This window comes from Xenopus laevis, chromosome 9_10S, assembly GCF_017654675.1.
Source record: "Xenopus laevis strain J_2021 chromosome 9_10S, Xenopus_laevis_v10.1, whole genome shotgun sequence".
NCBI lineage: Eukaryota > Metazoa > Chordata > Amphibia > Anura > Pipidae > Xenopus > Xenopus laevis.
Genome location: NC_054388.1, coordinates 54,984,565 through 54,999,083, shown reverse-complemented (window position 1 = coordinate 54,999,083; position 14,519 = coordinate 54,984,565).

The window sequence follows — 14,519 nt, the reverse complement described above, 5'->3', positions numbered from 1 at the left end:
CTTGCAGCAGCCACTATAATATCACAGCCAACAGGCGACAATATATATATATATATATATATATACACATATATATATACACACATATATATATACACATATACTGGGCAGCTGATATTTCCTCTATAAAAGGCATGCAGGCAAATAAGGGGGCATATAAGAGATCATAATTACTAAGTTGCATTACTTTATCCATACAGATAAAGAAGCTCAAATAACACCATGGAAACAGATATGGCCCTTGAGGAGTTTAGCAAAGACATGGCCAATACCACTACAACTCTTAAAATTAGAAAGGCAACTGAGAAGAGATCTCATAGCCAGTTCAAAAAGTGCAAGAGGTGCAAACATACACTACGCAAAGGGGAACAAGGGATATGCCTGGACTTTACCGAACCCCCAGATTCAGCACCAACACTATCCCCACACCCTATTCCATCACAGAATACTGAGGGTAGTACTCAAATTAACAATGTGCAAGACCAAAAACCTTCCACATCCGTAAAACCACCTCAATTGGAGGAATTATTTGACTGGATTAATCTACAATTCAATCATCCATTAGCCAACCACCGGCCCATAGTAAGAAACGGAGGGCACAATTGAGTTTAGAGGCCAACTCCTCTAAAGGACTCAGACAACGAACATCAATACCGTTCGATTTCAGATCCCAACACAGCAACATCTATTACGTGAAATGCTGGCAACACTAGAATTTAAGGATGAGGCAACAGCTACATCAAAGGCCGACCGAGTCTTGGGTGTTCAACCCAAAAAGTCTAGAGCCTTCACAGGTCATCGTCTCACACTAATCCAACAGCTCCTTAATACTTACCCTATTCCAGAAAGAACAACAAAGTTTGGGACAAGGCCTCCAAAGTGGACTCAGCGGTTGCCCAACTATCTAGCAATAACACAACCACAGAGGAAACAGCATTCAAGCAGCTGATGCATAAAAAAAAAATGTCTCTTAGAAGAGGGTACACACATGCCACAGCAATCCTTCGATCGGCGGTGGCATCTGCAGTGTATGCACGAACAACAAGATTCTGGTGCCAGGAGTTGCTAAAAAAAAACCTACATCACCAGTGCAGTTACATAAGAAACTACAATGTATTAGCTCAGCATTAGCCTTCTCAGTTGTAGCCATGGATACGGCAAAAAAGACGGCATCTACATAATAGTAGCCAGAAGGGCATTGTGGTTGGGGACACAGCATGGTCAGGAGACACAGCATCCAAGACCAAATTATCTCCCTTTTACAGGTGACACATTCTTTGGACCTGACCTTTAGCAAATCATAACGGAATTTAAGGGTTGCAAGAGCACCTGCTTACCATCTGGCAATAAGCCTAGGTATGGTCTACTCGTGGGTCTGACCTAGGCTTATTGCCAGATGGTAACCATACAATAGACTATGGAATTCCCAAGGACAACCTTTCTGCTTTTTTCAAACTCCTCTTTTCACTCGCCACAGTCGAGCAGAGACTCCAAAAAGGGTAGACCATCCTGGTCAAATCAGCAGAGACAGGCCAGAAAGCCAGGTCCTCCTAAGTCCACCTCGGCATGACTCTTTCAGAACAGGGCAGGGAGAGGTAGACGGTCGTCTGACAATATTTCCCAATCTGGCAAACCCACATACAAGACAACTGGGTACTAGCCATCATTAACACGAAGGATACAGAAAACCGTTTGTCAGACTACCCCCTCACACATTCAGATGATCTTCCACCCCAAAAAACCCAACCAAACTACGAGCTCTTATAACTATAGTCCAAGAACTCTACAACAACGGGGTCATATCAACAGTTCCCACACGAGCACTACAAAGGGTACTACTCAAATTTATTTCTAGTATCAAAGAAAGAGGGCACTTTCAGACTGGTGCTAAATTTGAAGGCTCTAAATCCATTCGTGTCCAAAAAAAGATATGCATGGAATCAATCCGGTCAGTGTTAATGTCAATGACAGATCAATGCTATATGACAAAGATAGATCTTCAGGATGCATATTTGCATGTTCCCATCAGGGAGGAATCCCAGAAGTATTTAAGATTCACAATTCTAGACAGACATTAACAATTCAAATCCCTTCCCTTTGGCCTCTGTACAGCGCTGAGAGTATTCACCAAGATACTCAGCCCTCTTATTTCGCATCTCAGATGACAAGGGATTACACTTACTCCTTACTGAGACGATCTGCTAATCAAAGCCACGTCATACGAGCAAAGTCACAGGGATACCCAAGTTTGTGTCAAAACACTAAACCAACACGGATGGATAATAAACTATAAAAAGAGTCCGTTCACACCAACTCAGTTCATCCAGTTTCTAGGAATGTGGCTCAACTCACCGTTACAAACATTATAACTAACAGGAGAAGATCCAAACAATTACGTACAAAGCACAACAAATTTGTCTTCAGACCATGATATCAGAGGAGCTCTGCCTCCTGCTGTTAGGCTACATAGTAGCATCACTAAAGGCCCTGCCTTTCGGCAGGTTCCACATGAGCATTTTTCAAAACCACTTTTTAAGCCATTGGAAAAAGAACCACTCCAATCTCACACAACAGATTCCACAACCTGGCCCAAGGCAAAACATGGCTCCTACACCAGTGGACAGTAGTGACAACAGACGCAAGTCTAACAGGCTGGGGAGTGACTTTTCCACCCCGAACGTGTCAGGGGCTCTGGTCACCAGAGGAAGCAAAAATGCCCATCAATGTCCTAGAGATCAGGGCAATAAGAAATGTCATTCTACATTGGTCAGACGAGCTAAGGGGGCAACCTCTCCGAATACAGGCAGACAATGCCACAGTAGTGGCCTATCTAAACAAACAAGGAGGTACATGCAGCAACAGAGCAATGCGGGAAGCAACTTGGATACTAAATTGGGCAGAGACCAATGTTCTGGCTATTTCTGCATTTTAATTTCGGCCCAAAAACCTTCTAATGACAAAGAGAAGGCCCTACACAAGATGGATTTTGTCAGGGCTATAATATACTATCTGGACAGATTCAAGTCTTATAGTAAAGCAGATTCCTTTACCTACAGCATCAATAAGGGGTCACCCACATCAAAGTGTACAATAGCCAGGCCATTCCAGGTCAGAGCAGACTCTGCTAGAGCTATGACTCCAGCTCTACTCATATCCAGGCAGAGGCAGTCTTAGTCTTATCATGGGGTTAGCCATTTTTTTTTTTTTTGGACCAGGGAACTTGCTGGCAGCTTAATCTATAGCTGGGCCTTTACCAAGAGCTTTGGTGGTGATGGTGGGAGGGGTATTTGGAACTAGAACTACTGAGTGCCATGATAGCCTACCTGAAAGCAGTTCCATCCTGAAGTGCTGGCTCTTTCTGAAAGCACATGACCAGGCAAAATGACTTGACCAGTGTTGTTTTAGAGAGCTGTTAAATGGTTACCTTCCCATTGTTCTTTTGTTAGGCTGCTGGGGGGGGGGTCGATATCACTCCAACTTGCAGTACAGCAGTAAAAAGTGACTGAAGTTTATGAGAGCACAAGTCACATGACTGGGGGCAGCTGGGAAACTGACAATATGTCTAGCCCCATGTCAGATTTCAAAATTGAATATAAAAAAATCTGTTTGCTCTTTTGAAAAATGAATTTCAGTGCAGAATTCTGCTGGAGCTGCACCATTAACTGATGCTTTTTGAAAAAAACTTTCCCATGACAGTATCCCTTTAAGATGATGCTTTATTAGTTCAGTTACTTTTCTTTGTATTCTAGTTTCACAGCGACAGTTTCGTTGAATGAAACAAAAACTAGTATAGGGGAGTAGGAAGCTGCTGCCATGTCCTCCTTCCATAATTACCACTGGTTTGAGATCTAAAGAAACAAGGAGCTGGAAAAGTTTCAAGAAGCACTTTACAGGTTTTGTCTCAAGCCCCTTTTGGAACCTAGCAGTCCACTGCAGATGAAGGTTATAATGGGTGGCTCCATGTTTGCGCAGAGCTTACAACTGATTTTTCAGTTCACGAAGAGAAGATTCTCCTACTTAATGTAACTGAAGGAGTTGCAGGGAGGCATGGCTTTTTACAATTGATTGCTGTTCTTATATCTACCAGGGAGCTGTTATCTGGTTACCTTTCCATTGTTCTGCTGACTTCAGTGCAGTAGTAAAGAGTGAGTAAGGATTATCAGAGCAAAGTCACATGACTGGGGGCATCTGGGAAACTGCCAATATGTCTGGCCCCATATCAAATTTCAAAATTAAATATAAAAAAAAAAATCTGTTGGCTCTTTTGAAAATCGGATTTCACTGCAGAAGTCTGCCCGAGCAGCACTATTAACTGATGCATTTTGAAAAAAAAGTTTTCCCATGACAGTATCCCTTTTAGAGATCATAGCACTCCACAGGGAACTAACACACTAGTAGATCAGGAAATTGTTATTCTTTTTAAAATAAACCAAGAATTTTGGCAAATGCAGCAGACACATCCAGCTGGGCCCCTTTGTTAATTGTATTCTTATGTATGTAGTGTGTTCATTCAGCCCCGGTCTGGTACTGAGATCCTTTGAGGATGGATTTTTAAAAAAATTCTGTTCCAGTACGTTTATGGGTTGTACACATTCTGTCTATAGCAGGGGGTCCTCAACCTGTTTAATCAGTGAGAAAACTGCACCTGCCTGGGGTTCTGCCAGCGAGCACCACGGAGCGATCCTCTTCCTGCTTCTTTGGTTTTTAAATTTTCCGGGGCAGACACATTTGCAGTAGAGTGAAATAGCTGGCTTTTTCGTTAAAGTTCAGCTTTTCGCTCTACTGTACATGCGCAGCAGCAAGAAGAACCAAAGAAGCAGGAAGAGGCCAGTGCAGTTTTCTGCTGATAGGAGCATAGGGTGTCAGGCAAATAAAAGTACTCACTTGGGGGTGCCTAACTTTTGGCACCTCCAAGTAGAAAATGGTATTCCTTCTCCTTTGGGAATGGGCATCCAATAGCTCTTTAGATGTAGCAGAACTACAGTTCCCAGCATCCACGTTTAGAGGGGAGAGAATTCCTGCAAGATATGGAGGGACCTGATTGTTGTTACTTATTATTAAGGATTAATTTGCATTCCTGAATTCTTATAGGTACAACTGCTCCCACCGTCACCACACCACCTTCTGGTGGAAACCAGGATGAAGCTGTTTCCTTCCTTGGACTAGAGATTTCACCTTCAGACACGGAGCTCACCCTCTATGTGGAATTTACAATCCTAATTGCAGCAGTTTTAGGAATTATCTTGTTTTCCGTTCTATACAGCAAATGAGTGAAAAAAAATAAAATAAGCAGCTTTTCTCCAAGTCAGCTTTGGGGACATTGGGTATAGCTAGTACCACTAGAAGGCATTGCACAACCATAAAACAAAACTGACTCCTCCCTCACTGGCTATACCCCCAGCAGGCGGAGCATAGGTCAGTTTGAGTTGTGTTTTTTTTTTCTCTAACCTGCGCGCACGTACACAGCACGGCTAGACGCCATGCATGTTCCCTCCCCTCAGTGCGAGCCGCCATTTTGGATCTACTGGCGTGGATTTTGCGCGTTTCTCCCTTATTCTGCCACTGCAGCAGGGACAGTGTCGCAGCACACAGGGGCACAGGGAACGAGTTGGTACCACTCCAGTTACCAACAGGACAAGACTACTCCTCCTTCCCTGCTCATATCAGAGCAGGTTAGTGTGTAGTCCTCTTATCTCCTGGGGGTGGTGGAGGTTCCTTCTTTTTTTTTTTTTTCAAACTTGTTTTTTATTGTCGTTTTTGTTTGAATCAAATCCATTGATACATAACATTCTTCTGAAAGAGATTGTACATTAAACATCAGATGACATTAAGGAAGTGTAATAAAGGTTCTTGTACACAATGAATGTATTCTCAATGATATCTTATGCTGTAAAGTTACAAGAGAAAGACTGGTTACAGTTAGCCATCTGTGATATACAATAAACAATTGAATAAATTATATGCCTACTGTTGTTTCTCAGTAAGGGGGGGAGTTGAAAGTGGAAATGGTGGGGGGGAAGGGGGGTGAGCCGGGACCCTGTAAAGTTGTAAGGGTTATCTATTGTGTGTGGTCGCTCTGATTTAGTAGTGAAGGAATATGTTCAGTTAACCACGGGGACCATATCTTTTCAAATTTGTTTGGACAACCACGGTTAAAATAGGTTAGTCGATAAAGGGGGATCGAGCTGTTTACTAATTCTATCCATTGCTTTTTCGTTGAAGGTTGGTCAGACTTCCATTTTAGGGCTATCAACCTTTTCGCTTGTATAAGTAAAAAACATGTCCTTTCCGCCACAGTAGGAGCAGTGTCTACAGTTTGGTTGAGGATAAAAAGGGTTATGTCCATTGGTATAATAAGCGCTAGGAGGGAACTAATCTCCTGTGCAATCCTACTCCAGAATCTTTGGATTTGTGGATACTGCCATACCATATGGATAAAACCAGCCGGGGAGCCTTGACATTTTGGGCATATATCTGGGATAGAAGGCTTAATAAGATGTAGTCTATGTGGGGTCAGATCTATGGAGGTATCTAAATTGGGTCATTCTGTTTTTCGAGCTAAGTAATGCATAGTTATACGTTTCAAGTATTTCTTGCCACATTTCAGGGGTTAAGAGAGGGACATCTACCTCCCATTTCTTGTAAGACTGGTTCTTTGGGGTTATTCAGGATAGAGTAGAATTGAGAGACTGGTTTTAGTAAGTTAGGGTTAAAAATGAAGGTCTCCAGTTTCCTGGGGGTGGTGTCCACTTTGTCTCTGCCTAATTGAGATTGGAGAGCATGTCTCAGTTGGAGAAAACGGAAAAGCATCTTATTGGGTAAGTCAAAGGTTTCTTTAAGGGCGGTAAAAGTAGGTATTTCACCCTGTACTAAAACATGACCTATGTACTTAATCCCGTAGTCTGCCCAGACTTTGGGGTCTGGTACTGTCAAGAGGTGAGGGAGGTTATGGTTATGCCATAGGGGTGTATAGCTGGACACGTGGGTGTCACCACTGGGAAAGTGGAGCATTGCTGATTTCCAGTTGTACACAGTTGCTTTCATTAGGGGAGAAATTGTAATCTGTGTTTTGGTCCCTCTATACAGCAAAATATAAGGACTTCATAGGAGGTAGCGACTTGAGCTTCCAGTGTTGTGACAGCAATGTCGGGGGATGGCGATGCCCATCTCCAGACTGTAACTAGTTTGGTATCTAAATAGTAATAGAACATATTTGGCGCAACCAGGCCCCCTTTGTCAGAGGGGTGTTGTAGTGTTGTTAAAGCAGTTCTAGGGGAGGTTGCGCCCCAGTACATGGTATTTAATAGGGATTTGAGTTTACGGAAAAATTGTTTAGGGACCAGAATAAGGGCCTGTAGAAATAAGCATGTGAATTTGGGTAAAAGAGCCATTTTAAAAAGATTTATGCGACCAAGGAGAGTCAGAGGGAGGTTGCTCCAATTCCTTGTTTTCTTTTCTAGCAGTAAGAGTAAGGGGTTAAGGTTAAGATCAGTAAATTGGTTTAAATCCCTGTGAATGAGGACCCCTAAATATTTAAAAGTGGAGGCCCATGGAAGAGCTGCCTTATACCTTTCTTCGTCAAGTTGGAAGGTATCAATCGGGAAAATTATGGATTTCCCCCAATTTATAGTTAATCCAGAGTATTCCGTGTGTCTATTAATTACATGTAGAGCTGCGTCCAGGGCATTATAGGGGTTTTCTAAAAAAAAGTATGGTGTCGTCAGCATACATAGCAACTGTTTCAGTGATAGAACCTATCCTTAGACCTTTAACCTCGGTATTGCTTTTAAGCAAGGAGGCTAGTGGTTCCATCGCAACTGCGAATAATAGGGGCGAGAGGGGGCATCGCTGCCGTGTGCCCCTAAAAAGCGAGAATGTGGAGGAGACCGTTTGATTTGTTTTTATGCGTGCCAATGGGTTGTTATATAACATAGCGGTCCATTTTAGAAAATTGCTCCTGATTCCCATAATTTCCATAGTTGCCCAGAGGTAATCCCATTCTACGGAATCAAAAGCTTTTTCATATCAAGTGCCGATATGACCCGATGCCCGGTGTTATCATGCCCAATGCTCATATTAGTGAAAAGTCTACGAACGTTGATGTCTGAGATACGACCCGGTATGAATCCTGTTTGATCCGGAGAGATAAGCTTAGTTATTACCAGATTGAGTCTCCGAGCCAGAATTTTAGCTAAAAATTTTGCATCAACATTTATTAATGATATTGGGCGATATGAAGCACAGTTAAGAGGGTCTTTCTCAGGTTTTAGAATCAAAGTAATTAAAGTCTCGTATATAGAGGGTGGCAGGTCCGCCCCTTCCAGGATCCCATTAAAAAGAGGTAATAGTAAATGTACAAGCAGCTTTTCATATTTGAGGTACACATCAGTGGGGAGGCTATCTAGGCCAGGGGTTTTTCCAGCAGTTAGAGATGAAATGGCTGCACTTATCTCTAGTTCTGTAATTGGTACTTCTAAGAGTAAGCTATCTTGAGGCTCAAGAGATGGGAGTGGAATAGATTTAAGGTAGGAGACCAGACCGTTCCTTGTATGTCTTGCTCGGGAGGAGTAAAGTTTATTGTAGTAGTTTGCAAAAACTCGGTTAATTTCTAAGGGGTCAGAAACAACAGTCCCTGTTGCATCTCTAATTGCTGGAATACTTGTCAGTCTTTGGATAACATAGCCAATAATTTGGCATTTTTGTCCCCAGCTGTAAATATATTGGCTTTATAGTACATTTGTAACTTTTTAACCTGTGTTAACTGAGCAGTTTGCAATGCAGCTTGTGAAGCTTTGAATTTCTGACTGGTTTGGGGAGTGGGTTTCATACAGAACTCTTTCTCTGGAGCAGTTGGGATTCTAAGGTGACAATTTCTTTACTAGCATTTCTATTAAATATCTTAATTTGTTGAATGAAGAGACCCCTAGTATATGCCTTCAAAGCGTCCCACATGTTTTGGAGGCTAGTAGAATGTAGATTTATTTCTATGTGAGTTTTGAGATCTTCCTCTATTGGTTTAGTTATGCGCTCCTGCTGTAACCAAAAACTATTAAGTCTCCAGATCCTATCAGAGGGCCGGGGGCTCACTTGTATGGTCAATAGGAGGGGAGAATGATCAGAAATGCCTCCCGGGAGAATTTCTATTTTTGTTGTTTGGGTAAGTATCTCAGAGGAGCCCAAGGCTAAATCTATGTGAGTCATGGTATCATGGGAAGCTGAAAAACACGTATATTTTTTAACCCCAGGGTGTTTTTCCCTCCACAGGTCAAGGAGGCCAAAGGTGGAAGCCCAGTTAGGGAGTGTCATAGAAGGGTTGGCTCTCGGGTATAACCTATCTTCCTGTTCAGACATTACAGCATTAAAATCACCTAGGAGTATAATCGGGTTATACCAGAGACAGCAGAGCCCCAGTAAAGGGGGGAGGTGAATACAGATTGACCACAATATAACTTTTGTTATTCAATGAACATGACAGTATTATGAATCTACTTTCAGAGTCAGAGATAGCCTTAATAAGAGTAAACATACATTGTTTGGAAACAAGAATAGAAACACCTCTGGCGTATGTGGAATATGTGAAAGTATGATCCCAGCCACGGTTTTCGTAGAGATCTAAGTTTGTTTCCATCCAGGTGTGTTTCCTGGAGTAGGATCAAGTGAGGTTTGACCTTTCTTATTAGTTTAAACACCAAACCTCGTTTTATGGGGTTACCCAAACCTCTTACATTCCAAGAAATACCTCGGGTAAGGTCCTCGGGTAAGGTGGTAAGTATAAAGGATGACATGATACTGAACAAGATCATAAGAAGTTCCCGTCTGTCAGAGCTTGTGTTCGGGCTTGCTGTAGATATAAAACTTGTTAGGAAATAAAGGGAGAAAGAAACAACAGTGCATGTGTCCATTTTCAGTAGAAATTTTGAAACCCGGCCCACCCTACCTGCTTGTTCCCAACTTAAGCAGGTGTTGTCCCTAGAACAAAAAAACATGGTCAACTTTAAGAGGGTGGGAATCAAAGAGTGCTAGCTTCAGTTCCTTGATTCCAGGGCTCTGGTGTAGGAGCTCGATTCAGATGTGGTCTGACGTAGCAGTCTTCCTTGAAGGTCAGTAGGACCTTTGCAGGGAGATGATAGGCACATCCATTACATGCCACTTCAGGTTTCCGGAGTTGCTTGAGTGGAGGATCTGGGCTCAGCCGGTGGGGAAGATGAGAGGCTGGAGGATTCCAGGCATTTCAGTGTCTCCTCTGGTGACGTGAAGAAATACGCTCTATCATCTTTTACTATGCGCAATCCTGCTGGGAAGGACACAGAGTATGGGAGTTGCAATTTTCTGAGCTTTTCCTTTATGGTTGTAAACTTAAGCCTTTGGTTGCGGACTTCCATAGAAAAATCTGGGAAGATCAATACACGTTGATTTTCAAATTGTATGGGTCCCAGGGTTCTTGCCATTTGCAGGATCTTGTCACGGTCCCTGTAGTTGAGTAGGCGGGTTACAATTGGGCGAGGTTGAGAGCCTGGTGGTGGGGCCTTACCAGGTACCCTATGTGCCCTTTCCAGTACAAAGCTCTGTGAGAAAGTGTCTTTCCCAAATGTATGCAATAACCAGTTTTCTAGAAAGAGTTTCATTTGGCGCCCCTCTGCTCTTTCAGGTATGCCCACAACTTTGATGTTGTTGCGCCTAAGCCTGTTCTCCAAATCGTCAGTTTTGGCTTGCAGGGCTGCTATGTCGTGTGAGTGCGCACTCACAGTTTTTTGAAGAGGTTGCATTCTGTCCTCTAACTCTGAGATGCGTCTTTCTGCTTCCTGTGTGCGCTCTCTCAGTTTTTGCACGTCTTGTTTCATAATATTAAAGTCCATTTTAATTGCATCAAGTCTGTTAAGGACAGTGGTGTGGTTAGCGTGGAGTAATTGGATAACTTCCCCCAGGATTGGTTCAGGATTGACCATTGTGGAGGGAGGGGGGTTATCCCTTAAGGAGTCAGCCATATTGTGACTCGTGGCATCAGGGTTAGTGGCCTGTTCCTGGTCAGTATCAGTTAATGGGTAATGGACGAATTTCCCCAATGTTTGTGCCGCAGTGGCGCTCACCTTGGTGATGCGGGAGCTGCTGATTTCCCCACCTGCGTCTCCCTCTGGTGCTGCAGATTCGGCGCCGACATTTTGCGAGGGCCCATGCGGATCAGTTCCTTTGCCGCGCGTCTGTGCAGGCTTGTTTTTGCCCATTGTGAGGAGTTGTGCGGCAGTACTGCGTGTCCCTCACTTGGTGGAGGAAGGATTGTCGGTCCTGTGCAGGTATAGCAGGGTTTATTTCAGGATATGTACCCGGAGCTCATCGACGTGCATCTCACTCCATTAGCCGTTGGCCACGCCCCCGGGAGGTTCCTTCTTAGCTTGCTCACAAGCTACCTCTGACGCTTGTTATCCAACACTATGTCTGACAGGTCAAGTGAGTCAAGTATTTGGCTTGTGCCAAATGCCGCAAACATTTAACCGTGGGGCACAAAGATCCATTATGTGCTAAGTGCAAGCCACACCAGCAGGTTGCAGAACCCCCAGTACCTACTCCACCTCTGGTGAACCAGGCTAATCAGGGGGAATCTCCAGCTGCCAGCAGACAAGCTTCCCCAATTAAAGGTCATTCCCCTCCGGAATGGGCTTCCCAATTGGCCACTGGAATACCAAAGCTAGCCCAGTCATTGGACAAGCTGCTTTCACGTTTAGACAATCCTAGACAGAGACCTTCCAAACGCAGAGCTCCCTCTCCATCCGAGGAGGAGAGCAATACTCCTCCCAGACACCATTCTCCCATCCCACCAGACTCTGGGGATGAGGACCGCTCGGAGAGTGAACTATCATCTGGTTCAGACCATGACGAGGAGGAGTCACCTAAACTCTCGTCAGAATCAGTGGATTCATTGATTTCCTCTGTTCTGTAAACTCTCCACCTCCAAGAGGCGGAGTCCTCTGTTGCCCTAGGCAAAGGGGTTCACTCTTCCACTCAACACACTCATCATTGCCAACCCCCACTGCTTGACACCCCCCAGACTTCTGAATTGCAAGACTAGGGATATAGGATATTCTGGCCTTCCTAGCTTGCTACAGGGATCCCCTGGCACTTAATGCCGACGCAATAACAGCTCCCTGGCCCTTTCAACTGGCGTATGCCTTCCCACCTATGCCACTCATCCCCAGAACCATCAGAAAGTTACAACGAGAACAAACCACCCTCATTCTGATAGCGCCACGGTGGCCTCGACGAGCTTGGTTCTCAGACCTTCTCAATCTGTCAGTGGCAAAACCATAGACCCTACCTCCAAGTCCAGACCTTCTCACTCAGGGACCGATCTGTCATCCAAACCCAGCAAGCCTCAACTTAACTGCGTGGCTCTTAAGACCCAAATACTAACCCAGAAAGGTTTTTCCAAGGCTGTGGCACACACTATGTGTGCAGCAGGAAAGCCAGTTTCAGCCAGGGCGTACCACAGAGTTTGGTCCACCTACCGCCAGTGGTGTTCTAGACACAAAGTGAAGTTCATCGTATTATCCATACCACTCGTTCTGGAGTTCCTGCAAGAGGGTCTCTCCATGGGACTGTCTTTAGGGTCCCTGAAATCACAGATCTCAGCCCTATCAGTTCTCTTCCAAAAATGTCTAGCACTACTACCCGACATAAAGACATTTATGCAGGTGGTAGCCCATGTGGCCCCTCCCGTTAGAGCTCGAGTCCCTGTCTGGGACCTTACATTAGTGTTACATGTGCTACAGCATCCACCCTTTGAACCATTAGCCTGGAATACTGTTTTCCTACTAGCTATCGCTTTGGCAAGACGTGTCTCCGAGCTCAGTGCCTTATCCTCCAAAGCCCCCTATCTCGTCTTCCACCATGACAGAGCGGTACTTTGCACTATACCATCCTTTTTGCCAAAGGTTGTCTCTGAATTTCACCTCAACCAAGAGATTGTTGTGCCTTCCTTCTGTCCTGCTCCAGCAAATCCCAAGGAAAAAGCCTTGCGCTCACTGGATCCTGTAAGGTCCTTGAAGTTCTACCTGCATAGGGTTCAAGACATCCGCATGTCCGATTCTCTACTGGTTCTTCAATCAGGGCCACGCCAGGGTAGCCCGGCTACCAAGCAGACCATATCCCGATGCCAAATATCCATCCAGAGAGCCATCCAGACAAGCCATCCAGAGAGCTTACAAGCTTACACGGCAATGGGTAAGGATCCCCCAAGCTGAGTCAACGCCGATTCCACCAGGGGTGAGTACTTCCTGGGCATTCCAAAACCAGGCTTCGCGGACGAGCTGTGCAAAGCAGCAATGTGGATCTCAGTCCACTCTTTTTCCAAATTTTACCATTTTGATACCTTTGCGGCCTCTGACACTGGCTTTGGCAGAAAGGTGCTGCAGGCCGCAGTGGTTTCTTCCTCATAGGCCTCATTATCCCATCCGGTTCTGGGGACAGGTTTGGTACGTCCCAATGTCCCTGTGTCCCCCAAGCTGACTTGGAGAAAAGAAGATTATGTTTACTCACCGTTAAATCTCTTTCTCTTCAGTCACTTGGGGGACACAGGGCTTCCCTCCCTGGATTGAGGCCTTCACTTCCATCAGATATGATACGGTTAACAAAGTTTTTGATTGTTTATTCCAATTCTAGTTATTATTCCTGTTGACTTTGGTACAAACTGACCTATGCTTCGCCTGCTGGGGGTATAGCCATTGAGGGAGGAGTCAGTTTTGTTTTATGGTTGTGTCCTGCCTCCTAGTGGTACTACCTATACCCAATGTCCCTGTGTCCCCCAAGTGACTGAAGAGAAAGAGATTTAACGGTGAGTAAACAAAATCTCCTTTTCAGTTATTTTGTGATGTGCGGGTCTGGTTTTTCCCGACCCTAACCCGCCCTCCCTTAGTCTGCACCTGCATCCAACTTCTGGGTTCCTTTTACAGACCCGCCCTGTCAATGACATCACAGTAGGGGCGGGGCGAGCAGGTGCGAGGCTATAAAGCCAGAAGTCAGCATTTGAAGGTGGTGGGCAGGGAGATCAAGAGATGAGCTCAACCCGCACCCGCCCGCCACGCGCAAAGAGGAGTGCGGGGTCGGCCCAAACCCGCACATCACTAGTATGCACAGAATAATTCCAAGGGTTGTTATAAGATGCACAATACCAAGGAATGTGTTGTTTTTGACCATTCATATTCCCAGCAGCATGCATGCCCTTTCCAGCAGTGCCAAGGCCAGGGAAGAGAAACTATAAGTTAGAGAGCTACACTTTCTCCATTTAACACAGTAGTTCCACCCTACAGGTGCTGATTGGTCAGACTTCCTTTCTAAATATGCAGAAGTATGACAACAAATAAGGTTTAATGAAACCATGGACCTGCCAACATCTCTTGGGCAAAACATGGTCCTTTCCCAGCATGTTCCATGGCCCACGGAACCTTTATTGGTTAGGGCTGGTTATTGTTCAACCTCGTTGTAACCTCTTTGTAACTCTGCAATTAAGTTTTTCTATTAGTATTAAT